The sequence below is a fragment of the Lissotriton helveticus genome, chromosome 5_1 (genome assembly GCF_964261635.1).
Source record: "Lissotriton helveticus chromosome 5_1, aLisHel1.1, whole genome shotgun sequence".
In the NCBI taxonomy this organism is placed as follows: domain Eukaryota; kingdom Metazoa; phylum Chordata; class Amphibia; order Caudata; family Salamandridae; genus Lissotriton; species Lissotriton helveticus.
In genome coordinates this window covers 2,056,326,722-2,056,352,722 of record NC_136065.1, presented here as the reverse complement: position 1 = coordinate 2,056,352,722, position 26,001 = coordinate 2,056,326,722, and the positions used below count along the sequence as shown (strand labels likewise).

Sequence of the window (26,001 nt, the reverse complement as noted above, 5' to 3'; positions counted from 1 at the left end):
ATGCCCTCCAGGAAACCCTTAAACATAGTCATTCTAAACAAGCATTTGCAATGCAATATGTCTCACATTTGCAAGAGTTTAAGCTATTAGCATTGCAAATGACAATGCCTTTTATTTGTTTTAAAAACCAAAACAAAGACATTGTCATTTACAATGCGAATAGCTCAAACTCGCGTAAATGCGAGACCTATTGCATTGTAAATGCTTGTTTCAAATCCTGCGATGAATACTTTCAAATGGCGCCTCATTCTTTTCTTCAAGGAGTGTGCATTTTCTTTTTTATCAGGAGCTAAAAGGTATTTCAACGTGTGGCGCGATCTCTGTGAAGTGTGCAGCAGTTTGGTATTAACCCTTGCAGAACCCCCACCCAGGAATGGCAGCAATGCAGGAATGTGTATCTGGAGACAGCTCCAGATGGTAGGGATTTGCATGTAACCTTTGACCTCTCCTCCGTACCCCACAGGTCGAGCAATTCACAAACGTTTTCGGAGACAGTGTGACTATCAAATGTAAGGGGTTGCTAAAACCCTTCTCGCCCCCAAAACACACGCAAACACCCACAATGAAAGGCCAGCACCGAAGTGCAAGCAGGCGCTCCAAAGCCTCGCACTGGGAGCAACTGCGCCCCAACATAAGACATACTTCTCTGCCAACACACACATACGTACACGCACACACACACACACACACACACAAACACACACACCCACATACACACACATACACGTACACGCACCCCCACACACACACAGCGACATACACACACACCGACACACACACACACCCACACACACAGGTTCTGTCTCCCAGGCTATTTTGGGCTGTGGGACAGTCCAGGAAAATGTTTCTGCAGTTGGGCTATACTTAATAGTATGGGGCAGTGGGGATAAATACATTGGCTGCTTTGGGCTACTAGCCACCATATTAGGAACATTGTAGGGGAGGCTGGTAGCGTCACTAAGCAGGGTGTTTAGGCTGGCATGCCCATCCCTTTGTTTAGTAGGACTAAAGGGTGTTTCAGTGGCAAGGCAGCAGGTATGTGACAGCTGCGCAAAGGGAGAATGTGTAATACTGATGAGCAAGTGCAAGGCTCTTGGGAGAGAGGCTTTTCATGGTTTCAACCAGTTGTATCATTGTTGCGGTGGGACAGTCAGTTTCAAAGCAGAGGGGGGACTAAGTAGATACTTGCAGGAGGCAGAAAGTTTGAAAACTTTACAGTTTTAGGACTAAACTTGGTTCAGGATGTAGAGTTACAGTAGAGTTACAGTATTGTCAGTTGAGCTGTGGGCGTTTGGAGGAGGGAATATTTGGGGTGGTGGGGGCTAGTTAGTGAGGTAGGCATTGAGTGGTGTATAGTGAGTTTCATAGTTTTATAAGGCCCAGGTTATATATACGTAGTATATGTTTATGGACGCGCACCCGTTTAATTGAAGCGGCCTTTTTCACACATACGAAGTGTCAGTCAGTGGTCTGTGCTGTTGCCTATAACCCAAACAACATTTTTCACTTCTGAATAAACCTCTTGTACTTTTTGTTTTTCTGTAATGATCCACCATTTAGCCATTGTCGACCTTGCAACAAATGTTGGCGGCGTTTGGCAATTTTTAAAACAGTTGTAATTACCATCTAACGAAATATTTCTACTGTTAAGCACTTTAGCACCCTTGGGTAATATCATACACAAATAGATAGGAAGCATTAGCGATTAGAACTGCAGTTACATATAAATCAAGGTGCAGAAAAATGTAAACAAGTACTATCCTTTGTGTACTTTGACGGAAAGAAACAGGCAAATTATCTTCGGGTTTTTCTTTAGCACAATCTCCGCCTCTTTTGTTATACTTATCTGGGCTGTTGGGACACCAGAAAGGCTTCCTTTCACATGCAAATGTGGTACATGGGGAGCACTAATTTCAGCGCTTGCTTTCATCCTGACACAGTTCACACTGAAGTCACGTGGTTCAGCTGATCAATACCCACTTGCCTCTCAGCAGGATTTCCAACATGCAGCGGTGCTGATTGCATGAGGGTAACCCATGTCTAAGTGTAGCTTTCTCTTCGATAATGCACAAAGGGTCCTGAAAATTTGCAGGTGGGGAAAACCCGTAATTCATTAGCCACAGAGCAATTTACCCCCATTTCCGTTTCACCTAAGTGCATCTGTTTACTTTAAGATGAATAACAGAGCGTTGTTTGTTATCTGATCTGGGGAGTCAGAAGTGATTGAAGTTTTTTTGATTTCAGCAGATGAAAGAATTTTTTTTACTGGTATTGTCATTTCACTTCTAACGCTGCATGCTTGAAGATCCCTGCAAAACTGAAGAATGCATTTTTTTCGATGTACTAATATAAAGTAAACACACCACTTAGTGTCGACCAACTTAAAGTTTATTATGACAGTAAGAATTCCATCTGTTTTACTGCATATTTATTCGGTGTGTCCACTTACATGAAACAAGAGGCGCGGCCACGAGACACGCTCTGTGGTGTGGGAGGGGCGTTGAAGCGAGGCACGCGCGCTTGGGCGAGCGAGAGGAATGCCAGAGGGCGCCTCAGCTCGTGCATGTGCGCGTAACCGCACGCTTCATGCCAACAAAAAGCGTGTGGTAGGACTTTTCAAAGCCCACTACTAAATGTCTCACAGAGTAGCGCATGCGAGCAGGCTCAGCAAGACCTAAAAAGGACATTTGTGAAGGACATTTTCGAACAGCCGTGATTGCTGCAAGATGCACTCTAATGGATGAAAATTAATTTGCTATAGTCACGTATGAAAGAACCTCCCTTTCTTGGCAAGTTAGAGGACTGAAATTGCTCTGGGCACAGCAGATGCAGAATCTCTTCAATTGAAAGAATAGAAAGTTGTAGTGGACAGTGGTTTTGACTTCTCTCAAAACATCCATGCACTCCTGAGAGAGGTTGAGGTGATCATATTGTTTGAGTCCAGGAGCCAAGCTGACACGGCTGGGGTTTTGCATTATGGCCTCCAAAATTCTGAACAAGGTGCGGTGGGCACCGCAGCCTCCTGTGTGGATGCTATTGTCGAAAAGTCAGCCCATATCGCACCCGATGCCCAGGCTGCTGGTGCAGGGCGACTCTTCGTTCTCATCTTGAATAATTACCAAATAAAGAGACGGGCACTGGAAGTAGGAAAACAAGGACAGAGTTTATTACTCATGAGGAGAGCATGTCATTTGGGACACTAGCATAGTGTCTTCAGGAGGTGCTCTAACAAGTTTCTCTGAGGCTTCGCCTTTTATACACAGGTTGGTGGCACACAGGCATCCTTTATTACAATCAACACATTGTATAGTATGGAGGTATTCCAACACGTGGCTACAGTAGGGCCCTTATCCTCCATGCAATAGGAGGGGGCTGTCATGCGGCTGAGTGTTCTGCTGATTCCATTGGAATGTGTGTGCCTGATCGAATCTCAGGGGGTGGGGCGGTCATGATCAATAGTGGCTTCTTTCAAGAGAGACAAGTGCATACAGTGGTGGGCAATAAACTGTATCCTCGGGCTAAGGGATGACCAGCGGTCCGTGCAAACATTCAGGCTCAGAGGTCGGGGTCATCAAAGGAGAGATATTCATGAAAGACAGGGTCAGTGTGGAAAATCGAGCGTAGAGAAAGGGTTTATCCAAAGAGGGGTATTCATGAAAGGAAGGGAGGTGTTGGTCAGGCGCGAGCGTGATTCTTAGAGACAGAGCCATGCGGGAAGGGAGGGCTCATGACTTGTACATGTGAGAGCGGGGGCGGTCAGAGTGCATGGGGGAAGCTTGCAGGGCCAGGGAAGGGGCTGATGATCGATCGAAAACAAGGAGACCATGATACCTAAAAATGGCTGTCGTGTACGTGTGTGCATGGGTCTATGCTAGCGTGATAACACAGTCAGTGCTTTAGCGATATCCGTTCTGCTTACAAAATGAACGCCGCTTATGTACATACACATTGCCATTTTCAACAGTCGCCGCTTTTTACATAAGCACGTTCAATTTCTACATAGTCGATGCGATAGGCAGAATGCAATACATGTTAATTTACATTTGTTGAGTTCTAAATACAAGCCTAAAGATTGGCATAATATTTAGTCGGGGTTTAAAAAGATGTTTCCGAAACATTATAGAATCAAGTTCAGACTTTTTCTCCGACGACATCAATATACAGTAAAAAGTGCTATATGTGACCTTTGGACTTGAGTGACCGATGAAACATTTTTGTAAGCAATAAAAATTGAGGGAGAAATGCAATTCGATGTAAACAACTAGTCAAGGGGTGGGTAGAAAGTTCTGGAAGGGGGGTCTTAGCGAAAATGTCTTTTTCAACGACGAGCCACCACTGGTAGACTCTGTTAGTCCATTTTCTTTTCGTTGGCGCTTTTGAGCACCGGCGGTGGAGCTATAAATCCAGCTCGGAATCATCCTTACGCGTTGCAGGGTGCGATCAGTCCTCTGCTGTTAGATCACAGTCCTGTTTCCTAACTCATTTTCTTAGGGGTGCCTCATGCTGGGCACCTGCGTGTCTTTCTTTTTCCGTGGCAAAATCCCAGTCCATAGTCAAAGTTTATATAGAAAGAGTTTGTTGAATAACCGAGGGAAGAGAGGGCGGAGTGGGGCCAGATCTTTGAACATACCAAGGGACCAAGGGAGCAAAGGACAACGAGCAGGCGAGCCCAACAGTCGGACTCAAAAAGGGGACGGGGACCTTCAGGCACGAGTGGGTCAGTAAGTCGAGGGCTTCAAGACAGCCCTTCATTCTTTCATCTGCCGAGTTTGAAAGTTGTGCCTCGTCCCGCGTCTCGTTGCTCTGCGGCTCCACCTTTGGTTGCGGTCACATGTGCTTCATGATCTGTGGCCAGGCTGTGCGTCACGTCCAGCTCCTCTCCTCCGGTTATTATATCTTTTAAATGGGTAGAAAATAAGTTTTTAGAATGACTGGCAGGAGAAGACATTTATACAGCTTAATTCCGTTCTCAATCCTATGTAGGTAGGGATAAGTTCATCGGTCACAGTCAGAAGTCGTCATTTATGGAGTCTGTAGGAGTGCATTGCTATGGAATTCATAACCCTGTTCGGTGCTCATTCGTGACATACGTGGAAAGAAATTGGACCTTTATACACAGTGTATTATATCAAACTCAAAATCGAGTCCTTATGTAGAGACTCGCCCTTCCCTTTAACCCAAGTATCGACAATCTTACATCTCCCTTCGGGGTCGGCTAACTCTTGTAAGTGGGGCGTTATCGTCAGGAAGAAGGGGGAGGGGGTGAACGTAAAACATGCTCTTCTTGGGGAGTGAACGTTAATCAAAGTCATCAATTTTGCTTTCGAGGGTAGATGACACAAAGCTGGGGTTAATCGGGGAAAAGGGGGCGTTTTGGACAGGGAGCTGGGGTCGATCGGGAGAAGTGGGGTACTCTGGACATCCACACTTAAGTGCAGAGGAGCGAAGTAATCTGTGCATTGGGAATTGCATTTTTAGCGGACTGAGAAACAGAAGGCCATTTGACGTTATAGTCCCCTTATAAAGGCAAGATTAGGGGACGTTAGTCGTCTGACCAGTCCTTTCCTTCATTACCAACTCGGGTTCTATCGTTTTGCAGGAAAGGAGAGGTAGTAATATGGCAAGTCACAATCGTTTAGTTCTGGTCAATTTCTCCAGACACCTTTGTGTTCGAGGAGGCCCAATTAGGTGTTGTGCCGGGGAGGGGCACAACGTTACCATACAAGGAAAGAGGGAACGGGGGAGAGGAGAGGAGAGGAGAGGAGAGGAGAGGAGAGGAGAGGAGAGGAGAGGAGAGGAGAGGAGAGGAGAGGAGAGGGAGAGGAGAGGAGAGGAGAGAGAGAGGAGAGGAGAGGAGAGGAGAGGAGAGAGAGAGAGAGAGAGAGAGAGAGAGAGAGAGAGAGAGAGAGAGAGAGAGAGAGAGAGAGAGAGAGAGAGAGAGAGAGAGAGAGAGAGAGAGAGAGAGAGAGAGAGAGAGAGAGAGAGAGAGAGAGAGAGAGAGAGAGAGAGAGAGAGAGAGAGAGAGAGAGAGAGAGAGAGAGAGAGAGGTACAATAATGGACCATTCAGTGCGCGTACAACACAGAGCAACAGGGGTTAAGTAACACGGAAACACCAGCAGAGGGATGACGTAAATTCATGCATCACGTACTCACAAACTCAGGCGGGGAAGACAGTACATGTATTATACACAAAAATCCAAGAGAAACATTAAAACAGTTATTGGCCAAAATTATCCTTTTCTGTATGCTGTGCATCCTTGTCATCCTAAGCTCCTTTGTTTACCTTTTATTCTCTCTTATTTGTCGGCTGCCCTTACTGGCGGCTTTCATTGTACACACTTACGCCGTTGGCAATTGGTCATAAACTGACCTGGTCGGGCTAATGCTCACGGTGGTATTTTCGAGTCACTTTAGCAAATGCGTTTCCAGGCTGAGACAACGGTTGGTGTCAGCTGGAGAACAATGGGGCAGCTCGGAGTTACATGTCTAGGAGGGTGCGAAGAAGGATGCAGTAGATTTTAAATGTACCTCACCTCAAAGTGTCTTAAACTTTCCCTATTTAATTAATTGCAGGATGCTTATTTATTAGCGCAAGTCATTTTAGTTGTACTATTCGGAGTGCCAAGCAAAGTTATATTTTGTGGTTTTCCCTTCAGGCTGAGTTCAGGGAGAGAGAATAGTCATCATTTGCTTGTTGCGGTTAAGTACCATAATCAAACCCTTTTTTCGTTTCTTCGTTCGCTAGATCGCCGTTTTCATACATTGATCGATATTCCGATGTGACCTGCAGAGAGAGGAAAAAGAAAAAAAGGAAGGGGGCAGGGGCTACATTGACAGACATATTAGCGTGCAAAAACCCAGAAAGGCTTTTACTTACCGCATACTCGGCCTATCTCCACGGGATGCAGTCCCTGCCAACTGGGCGTTTAAGCCCAGGTGGATCGCTAGTGTGACTCTTTTTATACAGGTTGTACATAAAGTATAGGGTAAACACCAGGATCTTTAGCGGTTGCTTTTTGGCTGTACAAAAAGGATAAACGCACACAACGAAAACTTGGACCCTTCATTTTTACAGTATTTCTACGTACTATACTCTTTTAATCCTTTAAACAGCGGTCATTTATTCAAAAACTTATTAATTCACACGTGACAACTACGTTTGCTTTTTCCAAAAATTTTTAATAAGAATGTCGGCATAAATATGGGCCTACAACCCCGTGGGCCGGCCACGGAGCAGGCTGGAACTGTAGATGCGGGGATACTTTATTAGGAAAAACTTTAGTGGAGTCAGTGGTCGTTTATTTCATAGTAAAAGTGCGAAAAGCGCAATAAAATCATGTCGAGACTTCAGTGTGAGCGAGTGTCATACGTGTTGGGCTTCCAACTTTCAATAATCATGATGCGTCAAACTTAACAACAATTCATTGTCCGAATGTTCAATCAGTACCCATCTGATGTCAATTTACTGTCTGAACACATAATCGGTAACCATCCAATATCAATTCTTTGTCCGAGCATATAACCAGTACCCATCCCATATCAATTCATTTCCCGAACTGACAGTACACATCCTGAATCCATTAACTGTCCGAACATATAATCAGTACACATCCTATATCAATTCATGTGGTTAAAATAAACCCCTTCATACATAACTCATGACATCAGGGCTGAACAATCGGGGTACAACAAGGAGTTGAAAGTTTCATTTTGCATCGGCGCCATTTTGGGTGCAGTCAGGCAGAACCAGGCATAGTCTAAATGTCTATTAACTCGTGGTTGGCCCAGAGCTTCTTTTGGCCGTCCAAAAAGTTCCGTTAAAGGGCAAAAGAAAGGATCGGTGGTTTGAACCGTCAGTCAAAAAGGGGAGGGAGGCAACAATGTTCCTACCGGGTCATACTGTGCTTTCACCGGAACTGATCCGAACTGTAGTCTGCAGGATTCTAATCATTCAAACTGAGGCTGGCGCCAGCGTGGGAGCGCCGACGTCCTGCGGCTACATTTCTATCGTTTCGTGGGCAATCATGGCAGTCATTCCCCATCGGGGATGTCTGCGGGGGTCGGGGACTCCCGCGGCTCCTCTAGAATCTTCAAAGTTGTGGAGAACTACGGTGGTGGAGTCAACAAGTGACCGGGCCATTCATGCTGGGCCCGCTCTTGCCAGGTCGATCGCCATTTTGAAAGTTCGGCAGCTACCGGCGATCGCGGGGTCAAAGGAGCGGACGGGCTCCACCCTGCCGGGCGAGGCGTTGCAGCATCGCCACAGTGGAAGAACCCTTTTCCGGGCGCCTGGAGCGCTGAGGGTGCAGCTGGGAAGCCTCCACCTGGGGAGGCGGGAGAGGCTTGTTCGCACCGCCTCTCTCTCCCAGTGCACCCCCCGGCGTCTCGCTCAATATTTGTTATGGCCGGACCAGGCGATGAGGACGAGGGGGGGGGTCGGAGGCATGTGCAAGACATCCCCCCCCCATTGTTGTTGCGGCCATCACGGAAGAAAAAAGAAACATTCCGTCCGTCTTTGGGCCGGGCCTCTGATTGATGGTGGCCGGACGCTCCTTGCCATGGCTGGGAGAGAGGGGGAAGGGTCGAGGACATAGACATCCCCCCCTTTTGCAACTCTCCTGGGTTGTCATAGCAGCCGTTTTGGCCGGATCTCTTCGGCCTCGACCTCTCTTCAGGCCCTTCATGGATGTTGGTCCAGACTGGGAGAGGGAGGGGAGAACCTGCAACTCTCCAGAGTTACCGCCACCGCGGCCGGATCCCGTCGGCCTCAGCCTCTGGTTGATGGTGGCCGGACTGGGAGAGAGAGAGAAGGGTCGAGGACACGGACATTTCCCCCCCCTGCAACTCTCCAGGGTTGTCGTAGCAATCCCCTTGGCCGGGTCCCTTTGGCCTCGGCCTCTCCTCCGGCTACACCCTACGTGATGATCTCCTGGCCGACTGTTGGCAGCAGGACCCGCCCTATATGTAATGTTTCTGGCTGGGCGTAGCCGTAAGCTTGTTTGCACTTCGGAAGTTTCCAGAATGGGGGCGGATGTCTGCTGACTTGTATCTTTCCCAAGTTGCCGTTATTTGGGCGTGGCAGGCGGTGAGACAGACATGTTTGGGGCAGTGAGGGGCGATGAAGCCTCGTTGCCCTGTGGCCGTGGCAATGTCACGCTTGGTTTCTCTTACTGTTTTCAGGTTTCTTATTACGGGCTTATTTCTAACGTTTCTTGCTTCTAGGACACTCATAGTTGTTATCTTTAAGTATTGTTATTGTTCCCTTGTTCGTTATTTAATAAAAAGTTCATCAGTGGCCTACTGATTTTCGTTTTCCTATTCTTTTCTTTCCAGGTGGTTTCATGCTAAAGTTTTCTGTTAACAGGATATAGTGATCACTTTGTTATTACTGCGTATGTCCTTTTCACTAGGGGTGCTCTCTGGTCGGGCCAGATATCCTACCTCTAGTAAATGGTCCGGGTGGAACTGGCGTATCAGTCAGTGGGGAGTAGATAGGCATGACAGATTACAACGGGGGACAAAGGTCCGCATTACCTACCCTTCACTATTTGCAAAGACTAGAGTATGGCGACTTCTGTGCTCGTTTGCAAAAATAGAGAATACCTCCAAAAAGAACAAAATTCCAAACAGTCAATGTTCGGACAATCAATCAATCAATGAGGAATGAAATAGGTACGACGTGTTAAAGGTTTGCGTTACCTACCCTTCACTATCGACAAAGGGAGAGAGAATATTCCTATTCTTCCCCGTTTGCAGGCAGAGAAGATCCTTAAGAGAACCAACTTCGAACAATTCAATGCTCGATTCAATCAATCAATCAATGGGGAGAAAAATAAGTATGACGGATTACAATGGGGACAAAAGTCTGCATTACCTATCCTTCACTATCTGCAAAGACTAAACAGAGTATGGCGACTCTGTGCTTGTTTGCAAATAGAGAATCTCTCAGAAACAATCAATAAGTGAGTAATACTAGTATTTTCAAACAATCAATCAATCAATTTCGCAATTTGTCGTGTGTCACAACCTTACCCGGACCGGACCATGTGGACAGTTCTTCGCCTTCCTTTTTCCAGCGCCCGATCGTTCTCTTTTCTCCATGTTTTTACCGCAGCAGTCCTGTGGGATTCCAGTCAGGACAATAGGTCACTCGAGAGAGAGGTCCGTTCGGAGTCGGTGAAGTTCATTCAATCGGCAGCCGGACGAGGGCCCTCTCAAGGCAGGTATACTCCAATCATTTAGATGTTCACCCCATCGTCTGGACCTCTCTTACCGGACCTTATGTCGCTGATGGGCCCCGCGTTTGGGACGCCAATTGTCGAAAAGTCAGCCCATATCGCACCCGATGCCCAGGCTGCTGGTGCAGGGCGACTCTTCGTTCTCATGATGAATAATTACCAAATAAAGAGACGGGCACTGGAAGTAGGAAAACAAGGACAGAGTTTATTACTCATGAGGAGAGCATGTCATTTGGGACACTAGCATAGTGTCTTCGGGAGGTGCTCTAACAAGTTTCTCTGAGGCTTCGCCTTTTATACACAGGTTGGTGGCACACAGGCATCCTTTATTACAATCAACACATTGTATAGTATGGAGGTATTCCAACACGTGGCTACAGTAGGGCCCTTATCCTCCATGCAATAGGAGGGGGCTGTCATGCGGCTGAGTGTTCTGCTGATTCCATTGGAATGTGTGTGCCTGATCGAATCTCAGGGGGTGGGGGGGTCATGATCAATAGTGGCTTCTTTCAAGAGAGACGAGTGCATACAGTGGTGGGCAATAAACTGTATCCTCGGGCTAAGGGATGACCAGCGGTCCGTGCAAACATTCAGGCTCAGAGGTCGGGGTCATCAAAGGAAAGATATTCATGAAAGACAGGGTCAGTGTGGAAAATCGAGCGTAGAGAAAGGGTTTATCCAAAGAGGAGTATTCATGAAAGGAAGGGAGGTGTTGGTCAGGCGCGAGCGTGATTCTTAGAGACAGAGCCATGCGGGAAGGGAGGGCTCATGACTTGTACATGTGAGAGCGGGGGCGGTCAGAGTGCATGGGGGAAGCTTGCAGGGCCAGGGAAGGGGCTGATGATCGATCGAAAACAAGGAGACCATGATACCTAAAAATGGCTGTCGTGTACGTGTGTGCATGGGTCTATGCTAGCGGGATAACACAGTCAGTGCTTTAGCGATATCCGTTCTGCTTACAAAATGAACGCCGCTTATGTACATACACATTGCCATTTTCAACACTATGAGAGGTGGAGGAGATCGGTGAACCACCACTGTAGGGCTACTCCGGAGCAATGAGAATCATTCTAGTCTTCGATTGAGACCAATCGATGATCACTGTTTGTTGGCAGTAAGGGAATTGGAGGGAAGGCATAAAGAATTCTGCCTGACCAGTTTATTCAAAGGTCATCCCCCAAAATGCCTTGTTGGTAAAGCCTCAAGGCAAAGCTAGGGCATTTTTGGTTTCCTCCGACTGTGAAAATATCTTTTGGAGGACAACCCCAGTCACAAAAGATGTAGTGAAGGATGGAGTCATTTGAGAATTAGGGCTTGATTTAGATTTTGGAGGTACTCCCGCCGTCCCTCTGTGGTGGCGGTTTTATGTACCCGAGTTCCACCGCAACGCCCATTGATTTTTGACGTTGCCCCCCTATTTACAAGGGCAGGGTAATTATGAGGCAGCTCCAAAATTAAGACCAGGGAAAACTAGGAGCAGATTTACAAGCCCCTTGCCATGTCAGTTTGTTACTTTTTGTGACACACTGGCAGCGCATTTCTCTGCCCCATATTTACAAGGACAGGAAAAGCCACGCTGTATGGCTTTTCCTTTCCTTGTAAATATGGCCCCTTTACATGCAGCACTTTGCATGAAAGGGGCGTTCCATGAGTGTCGCTGTGGGTGTTCCCACACAACACCCATGGAACCAGACACATTTCCAGATTTACGAGAAGTTGCAAACCTGGAAATGTGTCAGTTTGCTACGCCACCCTGGGGTGGCGAAGCCAGGTGGAACGAGGTTTTTTCCTCTTTCAATGCATGCTGCTTCTATAGCACACATTGAAAGAGGAAAATGCCTGTAGTGATTGATTTGTACAGGAAGGTGCCTCTTTCTGCACAAAAACAATCTCCCCATGGCACAGGCATCCTTGCACCATGGTGTAAAGGTGCCTGTACCGGCGCATGGCAGCTGTTTGTGCGCCAGGGCAGAGCACAGGAATGCAACATATCATTGTAGATATATTACATTCCTGTGCTCTGAAAGTGCTGCAGCGTGGTGCAGCCAAAAGGCTTGCGGTGCCGCGCTGCTGCACTTTCTTGTCGATCTGCCCCTCTGTCTTAAACAGGCAAGACAAGGAGAAATGCTTTATTTCTCCTCGTTCTTGCTGTTTCCATGTGTGCTGAGTTGTGCAGTACACATAAAAACAGCACAGGGCAATTGAATGTTAATGTACAGGAAGAGACTCCTTCCTGCACATAAACAATCTTTTTAAAAAAATACCATTTTGTAACTGCGATCGGTGCTGCATTAAGCAGCATACATAGAAGTGACAAAACACCATTTATCGATTGTTTATGTGAAGGAAGGGACCCCTTCCTGCACATACACAATTTTCCCCTTAACGTAGACACCCTTGGCCTATCATGTAAGGGTGCTTGCATTGGCGCTTGGCTGCTAAAATTAGCACCAGCGGAGGGGGAAAAGCAGGACACCTGCACTCCACCCCTAACTACGACAGATGCCAACACTGCAGCAAGCAACCTCCACCAATGGACCACCAACTTGGCCAACACACTTGCCTCCTTCCAGAACTCCACAAGACAACACAACAAGAAAGCAAACAGGTTCACCCGGGCACTCCAAGAATCCAAGCGCTCCTGCAGACAACTGGAAAAAATGTGGAGAAACAGCAAAACTCCACAAGCACGCTCCGCCTACAAAACAGCCACCCCGGCACACCACCAACTCATCAAATCCACAAGAAGAATTTCCTCCACGACAGAATCCTCTCAAATTCCCACAACTCCAAGGAACTCTTTGCCATCTTACAGGAATTTGCCAAACCTACCAGTGAAACAACAGACGTCCCTCCCTCCCAGGACCTCTGCAACAGACTCAGCTCCATCTTTCACCTCAAGATCAAAACGCTCTACAACAACTTCGACGACCAAGACCTCTGCACCATCCCTACCCCTTCCCTCTGCGATGCCACAGAACAGACCCTACTCACATGGACCCCACTCTCGACTGAAAATACCCTAAAAACTCCAGAGCACCTTCTCACCCCTGCCCGCCTCATATCTTCCACAGGGCCACCACAGCAATCACACCCAAGCTACGTCGAACTATCAACTTCTCCCTCGAAACCGCATCAATCCCCGACACCTGGAAGCGCTCTAAAGTCAACCCACTCCAGAAGAAACCCTCCGCAGACCCGATGCACCTCAAGAACTTTCGGTCCATCTCACTGTTTCATTTAACAGCCAAGGTCATCAAAAAGGGTGTCAACGCCCTACTAGCTCACTTCATCAAAGCCAACAACATCCTAGAAACCTCACAATCCGGATTCTGCAGCAACCACTTCACCGAGACCACCCTCCTTGCCGCCACAGACGATACCCGCACCATCCTCGACCAAAACCAAAAGCCGGCCCTCATCCTCCTGGACCTATCAGCAGCCTTCAACAGTCTCCCACCACACACTAGCCACATCCAAGGAAAGGCCCTAGACTGGTTACCCTCGATCCTCACAGGCAGAACAGGCAGTGATAGGATGCGGAGTAGCCCATGGATCCTCCCTCAGCCTCAACATCTACATGGCCCCGCTCCCAACTATTGTCAGAAACCACCGGCTCAACATTGACTCCTACACTGACGACACCCAGCTCATCCTCTCCCTCACCAAGGAACCCAACATCATCAGGCACAACTTCCATGAAGGGATGAAAGCCGTTGCAACCTGGATGAAGCCCAGCTGCATGAAACTCAACTCAGAGAAAACAGAGGTCCTCATCCGCGGCTCCACCCAATCTGCTTGAGACGATACCTTGTAGCCGCCCGCCCTCTGAGACCTACTCACCCCGACAGACCATGCATGCAACCTCGACATCATACTGGACTCTTTGCTCACTATGAATCACCAGATCAATGCCTTCTCCTCCACATGCTTAAACACCTTCTGCGTACTACGTAAGACATTCAAGTGCATCCCCCGGACTCCAGGAAAAACTGTCCTCACACACTCGTCACCAGCAGACTGGACTACAGCAACGCCATCTACGTGGAATCAACAAAAAACTCCTCCTCAAACTCCATACTGTCCAGAACGCCAAAGCCACACTAATCCTCGACATCCCACAGCACAACCACATCACCCAACATCTCCACAACCTCCACTGGCTCCCCCTCAAAAGTAGAATACCCTTTAAGCTGCTCATGTATGCCTACAAAGCCCTCCACATCAGACCCCAAAACCTCAATAACAGCCTCTCCTTTCATGCCCCCAACAGAAACCTCTGCTCAGCCGACCTCTCCCTAGCCACCGTCCTGTGCTTCTACAGGTCCAGAGCAAGTGGAAGGTCCTTCTCTTACTTCGCGGCCAAGACCAGGAAGGATTAGTTACTTACCTGGAATCCTAGTTCTCTTCCAGGGGTATACTCATCAAAGTCATAAGCACTGAATTATCTCCGCCCATAAGCGGGAACCCGGAACACATAACCTAATACATATATATGTGTCAAAATATAAGAAAATAGTACATAGTACTAAAACATTATACAGATATACCTGTATAAACTAATAATATGCAGCCCTAACCATATCCAATAGGCTAACAAAGCCATAATTACATGCCTTCTGCAGAATGAAAATAACTCATAACATATAATGCAAGAAAAGGACCTGAACCTTAGATGCATTTCACAGAAAAGAACCTTTTATTTTCATCAAAGAACAGGTAATAAAAGGCAATTAGCCTAAACAGGCTGCATAAACAAATAACATCCCTGTACAGAAAAGGAGACTGGCACCTCGCCTTTCAGGCCTCAGAGAATCTGAACACTTTGCCTTTAAGGCCTCCAAGAGAACCCTGCTCCCATCATACCCCTCAGGTGACAGTTAGGTCAGTTCTTTTGTACGGTATAAGATATCCTGTAGGAACCTGCATACACGATGCAATAATAACATATCAAAAACAATGCTACTGCTCGCCCGGGGAGGCGGGAGGGTGCTTATGACTTTGATGAGTATACCCCTGGAAGAGAACTAGGATTACAGGTAAGTAACTGATCCTTCTCTTCCAGGGGATACTCATCAATAGACATAAGCACTGAATAGAGTAGCAAGCTCATACCCACTTCCAAGCGGACGATCAGAAGATAGAGATTAAATCACTTTGACAAATACATCTTGGCTAGTATTAGCAAACACGTTTCTTAATGAGGCTTGCCCAACCTGAGCATCTGCCTGTGTGTCTGAATCAAGACAGTAATAGCGAGTAAAAGTATGGACTGAACGCCATGTAGAAGTGTGGCTCAGTGGTTAGAGGCGGCAGACCCGGAAGCTGAGATCGGCCGTGGACCAGGATTCGATTCCCCCCCTCTGCGGGTCTCGGGCTCAAAAATTCCACGGACTCGATAATTCTCGCTCCGGTGCCTACTCGACTCACGGGGTCGCACTCTGCGACTCTGGGCAATAGCTTGCTTAATCTCCACTACGGCCCCTCGCGGCGGGATGCCTGGCTTTCACCTTGTGGATATTCACAGGGGAATACCAGGTCGGGTTCCCTAAGCAAGCGCTTAGATACCGTGTCGGTGATTTGCGCTATATAAATACTTGTACATTTACATTTACATTTACATTTACAGCTGCTTTACAAATTTCTGCTATAGGAACATTCCTTATGAGAGCTGTGGTAGAAGCTTTTCCCCTCGTAGAATAAGCCTTTGGCCTCCCTGCCAAAGATCTGTTGGCTAATTGGTAGGCCAGGACAATACAAGAAACAATCCACCTAGATATGGATCTTTTGGACGCTGCAGACCCCGTGTTAAAAGGACCATAGTTAACAAACAAACGGTCTGACTTTATCAATGCCTTTGTTCTGTCCAAATAAAACTTGAGAACCCTCTTAAGATCTAAAGAACGGAGAGATCTTTCTGGAGGATTCGCAGGATTTGGAAAAAAAGTTGGTAAAGTTATAGTTTGGTTAATGTGAAAGTCCGAAACTACCTTGGGCAGAAAAGCAGGATGTTTCCTGAGAACTACTCTTTTAGCATGAAAAACAGTGAAAGGTTCCTTGCAACAAAGCGCCTGGTTCTCGCTCTCTCTGCGAGCAGAGGTAATGGCTACCAGGAATGCAACTTTCCAAGTTAAATGTTGTAAGGAAGCTTTGTGAATAGGCTCAAAAGGAGCTTCCATTAGCTTAATTAACACAATATTAAGTTCCCAAGGAGGAGAAGGAGACCTGACTGGAGGGTACACCTTTCTTAGGCCTTCCAGAAAGTCTTTCCCACCGGCATCCTAAAGAAAGAAGTCTGGTTAGGTGACTTTCTATAGGCGGTGATCGCTGCAGGATGAACTTTAATAGAGTTAACTGAAGGCCAGACTTCGCCAAATCCAGCAAATAAGGCAAAATCACCTGCTCTTGACCCTGGATGGGATCATGTCCATTGTCCACACACCCCAGGAAGAATCGCTTCCAACTTAAAGCATATGACTTCCTCGTAGAAGGACGTTTTCTCCTCTTTAAGAATATGCATACAGTCTGGATTTAATTGTAAGTGACCATACTGCATGATTCCAGGAGCCATGCTGCCAACCGTAGGGAGGACAAGTTGGGTGGAACACTCTCCTCGCCTGCTTGGATAGAAGATCCGGGCGACATGGCAATCTCCTGTGTGGCACTTCCGATAACTGAAGGAGGTCTGGAAACCACAATTGGCGGGGCCACTCCGGGGCTATGAGAATCATCCTGGAGTTGGTTCTGTACATCTTGTTGATCACTGCTGGTATTAATGGGATCGGTGGAAAGGCGTACAGTAAGTTCTGACACCAATCTATCAAAAGGGCATTCCCTTGAGATACCTCCTGGGGAAACCAGGATGCGAAGACAGGGCATTTTGCGTTTCCCACGTGTGCAAACAGGTCGATGTCTGGAGTTCCCCATGCCTGAAAAATATTGTCTGCAACTTCGTCGTTGAGAACCCAGTCGTGAGCCTCGACGAAGTCCCTGCTGAGGAAATCCGCCTGAGAATTGAGGGAGCCCGGCAGATGAACAGCTATTATCGACAAGTCCCTTGCCGGCAACCAGTTCCATAAGGTCTGAGCCTCCACGGAGAGAGTCCTTGACCGGGGTGTTTGTTTAAATAATACAATGTTGTTGTATTGTCTGTTTGAATCAGAAGGGATCAAGACTTGAACGATGGAAACAGGGACTTGAAAGCTAGATGTACAGCCCTTAGTTCTAGCAGAATGATGTGGTAGCCCCTCTCGGATTCGGACCATAGACCTTTTACTTGCAGAGGGCCCATATGAGCACCCCAACCCTGGAGAGAGGCGTCTGTGATCAAAGTCGGAGTTGGAGGATCTTGATGAAACGGCACTCCTTTCATTATGTGCGACCTCTTCATCCACCATTGGATGGGATCCTTGGCTGCCTGATGAAGGATTATCTGATCCTCCCAGCACCCCGACATCTGCATCCATTGATCTTTTAAGCATTGCTGTAGTGGACGTATGTGCAACCTTGCGTTTGGTACTATAAAGATGCACAACGCCATTGACCCCAGCAGAGAGGACACTTGACGAACTGTCTGGAAACTTGTATGAAGAAGAGACTGACATTTTGTTCAAATTGATAACCACCTCTCCTCCGAAGGACACACGTTTACTTTTTCTGTGTCCAGGAAGGAACCCAGAGAGTGAATCTTTTGAGTTGGGTTTAGTATGGACTTCTTGAAATTGACCTGAAGTCCCAACTTGTGCAGGAGTTGAAAGCATCTTGCGAGATGATCCTCCAGCAGAGATGGGGACGAACTTTTCAGGAGCCAGTCATCCAAGTAAGGGTAAATGAAAATCCTCTGCTTCAGAAGAAAAGCGGCTAATACCGCCATACACTTGGAGAATGTTCAGGGAGCTGACTTCAGACCGAACGGAAGCAGTGCATATTGGTAATGATGAAGACACTTGAAATCTTAGAAGCTTGCGATGTCTCTTTGAAATTGGAACATGAAAGTATGCGTCCTTCAGGTCGATGGAACACATCTAGTACCCTAGGTGGAGTTGAGGGAAGATTTGATGAAGTGCTAACATTCGAAATTTCTCCCTTCAAATGAATCTGTTCAACAATCTCAAATCCAGTATAGGTCTGTACTCTGCGGTGGGACCTTTCTTTCGCACAAGGAAGAAACAAGAGTATAACCCTTGATTTCTCTGTGGAAGTGGAACTCTCTCTATTTCTTTTTTGTTTAAGTTGGGGTGGAACACTCTCCCTGCCTCCTTTTCACTTCCTTTTGTAGCAGACTGTGGTTTTGATGACAAACACCTTTTGGACTTTGGAAGGAGGATGTTTTTTGAATTTGAGTAGATATCCGTTCTGAACGATGTCGATGACCCACCTTTCTTTTGTTAAGTGCCTCCACTCGTCCAGATATAATGCAATGTTTCCACCTACCGGAGTGGACAACGGCTTTGGAGGAAGTTCCGTCTCATTGTTTCTGAGGCTGCTTTGAAACTGCAGACTGCTATCTGTTACCACCTCTGCCTCGTCCAGGCCTGAGTTGTTGAAACTGCGACCTCTGTTGAGATTGGCCCTGGTTTTGCGAAGACCAGTTCGATGTTTGTCCACGCTGTTGAAAAGACCTCTTGTCGTAGGGGCGAAAGCGACGCCGAAACTCCTTCTTTTTCTCTAAGCCAACGGCCTTTGGAGTATCTAGTTCAGTCTTCATTTTAGCCAACTCATCGTCTGCATGAGACCCAAACAACGTTGTTCCATTAAAAGGCAAATTAACAATTTTCCTTTGGGCATCGGGCTTGAGGCCCGTGAGGCGGAGCCAGGCTGACCTTCTGGAACAGATGCCATGAGCATAACCATGAGCTGCTAAATCCGCAGAGTCAGCAGCCATACTAATAATCTGGTTGGCAACCAAACCTCCTTCTTGCACAATCTCCAAGAAATCTTTTTGATCTTCCTTGGGCAATTTCTCAACAAATCTCGTCAAGGAGTCCCATAAAAGTCGGTGATAGCAACCCAGTAGAGCAGCAGCACTCGCCACTCCCAAAACAGCCGTATTACACATTCTCCGTCCCAAGGAGTCCATGTTCTTGCTGGCCTTTTCTGGTGGAGCAGATGAAATGGACGTAGCAGAATGTGCCTTCCTGGCAGCAGCAACTATGAGTGAATCCGGTGGTGGGTCAGTACGTAGGAATACAGGATCCTGATCTGGAGCCTTATATTTCTTTGCAATTCTCGAGGGCCCTGTGCCCACTGTAGCAGGTGTTAGGAAAGTCTTCATTGCCGGTTCTAGTAATCCTAGCGCTAAAGGCAGTAGAGGCCTCGCTGAAGACTTATGATGTAATGCCTCAAATATAACAGAGGAAGTAACTGGAGGTACAGTTATATTAAACTTGTTGGCTCCCCGACACAACACCTCATTGAAAGTCCCTAGATCATCAACGGGCGATACCCTGGAAGGGGGCATTGAAGAAATCGTAGGGGAATAGTCTCTGTAAGATGACCTCGTTGATGTGGTCGTGGTAGGAGACCTCTGTCTTCTCCTTGGCGTAGGAGACCGATGTGATTTGCTGCGATCCTTTGAGCATGAACATTGCTTCAGTGGAGATCTAGAACGTCTTGAAGACCTACCAGCAGTTGGTCTTGAACATTCCAGGGCAAGAGGCCTTTCACCAGTTCTGGGCTGCATTTTCCAATGTCGAATGCTTTCCAGACATCTAGGGGACATGCCAACAGGAGGTGACTTGCGCACCGGAGAGCCCTCCGGCGTTACTTGAATAATCTGTATCCCCATTGAAGACGGCGAAGAACTTCTTATAGACTGTGGAGATCTAGACGTCGGTCTACTCGCTTCTTTCACAGGGACTACTTGCTTGTCCCTCGATGTCGAATGCCTCGACGTCGAACCAGAATGAGCCACCATAGACGATGCCTGATGAGGAGAGGCTCTGATAGATGGAGATCTGTTACAAGAAGCCCTCGACGTCGGATCCTTCGACGTCGACCATGGTTGGTCAGTAGGTGTCTTCGACGTCGGCTCTGACCTCGACAAAGACCTGTGACGGGTCAGAGAGGTTGATCTAGAGTGTCTCGACGCCGACCTTGGAGCAGGTGGCGGAGACCTCGAAGTCGACTTCCTAGAGGTCGGTAGCCTCTTCGACGTTGATCAAAATTTTTCATTCCTCGAGCCCGAAGCATGTCTCGACGTCGACTCATGCCTCGACGGCGATCTTGATCTCCTCCTCTTCTCATTCTCAACGTCGATCTACTCCTAACCCTCGACGTCGATCTACTTCTCACCTTCAGCATAGATTTTACTGCAATCGACGCCACATGCCTCGACGTCGATAAACTCTTCGACGGCGATCTTGCTTCATACATCGTTTTTGATGTCGACTTGCTTCTTAGGTGAGGTCTAAGACGCGGATTTACCTCTTTCCACTGGCCTTGACGTCGACAAAGCTGACGGCGATCTAGACTTCGACGTAGACCTCACTTTTTCAATCGCTCTCGACGTCGACGGTACATCATGACGCCTTTTCTTACTCCTACCATCAGGAGAAGCAGATCTTTGACGTTTTCTGGGAGAGGAGGGCCTTCCAGATGAAAGTTCACTTCCTGGGCCCTTTTCATGATGCTTCTCCCTTTCCATAAGCCCCAGAAGTCGAATCTCCTCTCTTTCCTTCAGAGTCCTTCTGGAAAGTTTAAGGCAGTGGTAACATTTTTCTATGTCAAGGCAAACAAACCACACAAACAGAATGAGGATCTGTTTTGGACATCTTCTTCCCACAGGAAGGACAGTTGTAAAATAAAGGTGTCATAACTGACTAAAAAATAGCTATCAATTAGTCATAAAAGATTGAGAAATACCACCAACAATCAAAACTATTGAAAAAAGTAAGAAATAACCAAATTCTGAATGAAAACAATCAAAATCAGTTGAGCTCAAGTTCCAGGTTCCTCTCAGGACGAGCCGGAAAAAAGAACTGACCTAACTGTCACCTGTGTGGCATGATGGGAGCAGGGTTCTCCTGGAGGCCTTAAATGCAAAGTGCTCAGATTCTCTGAGGCCTTAAAGACGAGGTGCCAGTCTCCTTTTCTGTACAGGGATGTTATTTGTTTATGCAGCCTGTATAGGCTAATTGCCTTTTATTACCTGTTCTTTGATGGAAATAAAAGGTTCTTTTCTGTGGAATGCATCTAAGGTTCAGGTCCTTTTCTTGCATTATATGTTATTAGTTATTTTCATTCTGCAGAAGGCATGTAATTATGGCTTTATTAGCCTATTGGATATGGTTAGGGCTGCATATTATTAGTTTATACATGTATATGTGTATAATTTGTTAGTACTATGTACTATTTTCTTATATTTTTACGCACACACACACACACATATATATATATATATATATATATATATATATATATGTTTGTATTAGGTTATGTGTTCCGGGTTCCCGCTTATGGGCGGAGATAATTTAGTGCTTATGACTATTGATGAGTATCCCCTGGAAGAGAATGACCTCCCTCTTCAACTCCGGCGAAGCCCGACACTGCACCAATTCAAGAAGGACCTCAAGACCTGGCTCTTCCAAAGACCAAATACTCCTACTCACACCCACAACCCAGAACCTTGAGACCCAAATGGGTGAGTAGCGTGCTCTATAGAACTGTGATTGAGGGCTGCACCATATTGTGGTAAATATGGTGCAGTGCTGCATTTCAGAAGTGGCAGGGCGAGGCATTAAGACAAGGAGGCTAATGCCACGCTCCACCACTTTTTTTGTAAATATGCCCCTAAGTGCGAGCTAAATTGAGAGCACACCACCAATGCAACTACGCATCACTTTGCCAGGCCAGGAACACATGGTAAGGGGGCATTTAGTGTTGCATCCCCTCTAAGTGCCCTGGAAGTGAATTATTCAACTTGGAATATGATTTTCATCATCATGTAGAAGATAGCATAGTAGTGTCTTATGTGTTTTGTTATCTTCCTTATTTCTGTTCTCCAGAGCCTTCATAAGGGTATGTATAGATTTTAGATTGGAAAGTCTGACCCAATGCCTCACAAGAAGGAACAGGTGATGTAAGATGAGCTAGCACCCACGCCTGTGGTAACTCCTCCATGACCAGCAGCACTGTGCCGTCTGTGGAGAAGTGTGGTAGCTGCAAGCTCTCTCACAGACTTTTTAGTCATTATGTTTTTTTAAAGAGCTGCTTGTATTTAACAATGTGTGGGTAAAAGGGCTAAGGGGGCATTTTCCCAACTCATCCTTGGACAAAGACGCAAGAAGTGGTGGAATTTTACCTCTTTTGGCAAGGTGAGGGAAAATTGCTTGTACAGTCCCCACACTTTGCCAATGCAGTGGCAGTACATTTTGCCCCTTGCTCTTGTAATGCTGTAGAAGGTTTTAGTAGACAGACCCCTCCACAGATTGTCAATGCAGGAGGAAAGTATCACAGTGGGGCAGCAATAATTTGAACTATGCAACATTGAATTGTCTGGATCAGTGACAGAATATCGGAAACACAAACATTGTGTGGACAGAATATTGGGTCAAAAAAATAGAGTACAAAGTATAGAGTACGATACAAAATATCGAGAAGGTAAGTGCAAATAGGTAGGTATAAATATACTATTCTTAACTCCAGATCTACGAACCTTGATGATATATATATCCTGAAGCTACATATATGTGGAGATATGCATAGGTAAACTTTACTTACCCAAAGAAGATGACCTTCACAATATTTTTGTCCCTGATATTTTTGACACGATATTCTGCCCCACATTATTTGGGTTTCCAAAAATTTGGCCAAACACTGTCTTCCTGCCTCTGGACATGGTGGGAGGGTATGGATGCACTTTACAAGTTACATGTCCTATACAAGACAACTGAAGCACTGTTAGGTCCCCAAAAGAGTATTACACGGCGTCTACACAGGAGAGAGAGAGGGGAGCAGACCATTTGAGGCGCTGTCCAACCACCTAAGCAGTCAAGTATGGCATAACCCAACAGTTGAGTGGGGAGGGGTTCTTTGAAGGACACATGAAGGAAGAAGTTAGAGATTGAATCCCCAGTCCAGCTGTGGCAGCTGTGCTTACAGCTGTGTTAGGAGCTGTTGTCACTTTTGTGGTACACACTATACTGTCAACTTTTGTTGCAGCTGTGCTTACTACTGTGGTGGTGGCTGAGTTGGCTAGTGTTGCTTATGTAGTCCATGTTGGGAAGAAAGCTATTGTGGTTGTTATTTTAGATTATGTTATGTAGATTTGTAGAGCACACTATCACCTGGCAGGGTATACTGGCACTGAGAAGGTGTGAGTCTAGTAAAACCTATGATCTAGTGGGACTACTCCAAAGGCCAGGTCTTCAGTTTCAGTTTCTTGCAAAATCAAGAATGAGGAAAAGACGCTTATGTATAGTGGCACGCTTTAAGGGCGATGCAGGAAAAGGTTTGACTGCCAGATCTGGATCTCTCTGGGCGTAGAATGTATGCAAGTAGGCACCCGGACGAGCAGAGGTGTCTGTAAGGTTTGTGAATCAGATCTGATTGTTGGGGTATGCTGGGCCAGTGTTATGTAGAGACTTGAAAGTGTGGGTGAGGAGTTTGAATTCTGCACATTTGTCTACCAAGAGCCAGTGGAGCCCCTTTAGGTGTGGTGTGATGTGAGTGTAGTGTGGGAGATTATGAGTGAGTCTGGCTGCAGAGTCTGTAATGTTCTTCAGCCTTCTGATGAGTTATTTTGTGGAGCACAGCATAGAGGGTGTTCCTATAGTCCAGCTTGCTTGTAACTAGGGCGTGCTACCTCAGAGTCGCATCCCAGTCCATCGTTTTTTTTGCACAACATGCCACCGTATTTTAGACCCAGGAACATGCTAATTAGCCGTGATCCTGCTCCAAAAGGAACAGTCCAGTCTGAATTGCCAAGCCACATACTCTCTGAATATGAGCAATAGGAAGCCAAGACCTCCAATGGGGGCAGCCGTGGCTGTGGTGAAAGCTGTTGTCGTACTGGTCCATGCTATTGTTGTGGTTGTTGATGCCAAGGTAGCAGTAAACTGGGGGTACTGTAAGGGGAATAACTAAGTGAAAAACATATACCATTGTTTATGGGCACCCTGCGGGTATCCGGCTGAAACTGAGAGCACTGCTAAGCTTAACATAAGCAAACAAAAAAGTCATACAGAAAAGTCCAATATTATTTATGCAGAAACAATCAATCCTGTGCTATGTTTTTAATATTGACAATTGAGGGCTACTGTGACTCTGAGATGAAAATGAGATAACTTGACACGTGTGACACACCAAACACTGTGCCGATTTATAAATATAACAAATACCGAAAGACAACAAACAAAAAACTTCTTTTGACTTCTTGTTACAAAAGGTAGCTTGGAAAAGCGGATTTTAAAAAGAGAGTTGCTTTCAAAAAGTAAAAAGTCACAACCACAAATGATTCGACCCTATAAACAAAGCAGTTTGCACAAGGTCTTCATCAGGGAGTAGGGTCAAAGATTTTCTAAACAGTGCTCTGCAGGGCACCTGGTGAATTCTTACTAGAGGGCCAGCCTTCCCTAATGTACTTTCTCACTGATGCAAGAATTTGTCCTTGTTTTGGCTTTCCACCACTGTTCCTAGGAAATACATATCCTAGACAAATCTTAACTTTACCAATTACAGCAACAATGTTTCCATTCATTCAGAGTCACTGACAACTATCTCGGGGACAAGGAAGACATGACAAACACATACTGCACCAGGACACACACACACTAACTCAAAACAGTATTTTTGTAGTTTTGAACCTACAAGCCTTCGAAGAAAACCCCAGCACCCCCAGAAGAAGATGTTCACCAATGGTTTTTAATCTATTTTCAAGCACAAATGTGTATCCTTACACACAATGGCTAAAAAGACACACTGCCCACACAAGGTATGAGTTCACACTCAATTACTCCACACCACCTCTGTCTCATTTAGTGTCCGTGAGGTGACGGCTATCTCCCTTTCATGCAGCCTTGATTTCAGTGAAAAGACAGCCATAGGAAGAGCAGACATAATCTAGTGTCTGGTCTATAATCAAATGCTTATAGCAGGCACAACTAGTGGTTGATGGCAACATGGCCTGAAACTGTGAGGACTGGCCTTGGGAGTACGATTTGGGAATATGCTAATGAGAAGACACCATTCTCACCAACACTCTTTCTTACTCCTAAATCTATTCCACTATTGGTTTGTAGCGTCTAGATTGTGCCTTTGAAACAATTTGATGGATTCCCTCTCTCTGAGTCCCATCAAAGACTTGAACACCGTTTCAAATGATCATGTTATAATTTAATCAATATCCTACTCAAAATAAATATCAAAGATAAGACGATCTTTGAGAGTGGCGCCCTCAGTGTCTCGGAGGAAAAAGATAAATGAAAAATGAACAGTTGTCCATATTGTTACTTATGTCTCAGTGAAAACAAAGCACTGGTCAAATCACTTTATTTGATTATAATAAATCATTATAACACATACAGTATATAAGCATTAAAAACTTCAGAGAACAATTATAACCATTGATCAGGAATGGAAAACTCCTGCTAAAAACCATGACATATAACAACAAACTTGTCTAGAAATTGTAGGTATGGTAAAGCCGGTCTTGCTTGTGTAAAACCCAGTGGCCGCAGTAAAGGGCGCATGTATTTAGATCTAAGATTATTAAAAATGGGTCAAATAAAAACGATGTGTAAAGTGTCAAGTACAGTAACATTA

The 26,001-nt window shown here is 46.2% G+C and overlaps 1 protein-coding gene and 1 long non-coding RNA gene across 5 annotated transcripts in view; one reads left to right on the top strand and one right to left on the bottom strand.

Moving 5' to 3' along the window:
• LOC144756284 (uncharacterized) overlaps positions 1 to 26,001 on the bottom strand; it is a 540,171-nt gene that overhangs the window by 385,110 nt on the left and 129,060 nt on the right. The window lies entirely within an intron of this gene.
• Positions 1 to 26,001, top strand: part of LOC144756283 (uncharacterized) — a 362,112-nt gene that overhangs the window by 238,584 nt on the left and 97,527 nt on the right. The window lies entirely within an intron of this gene.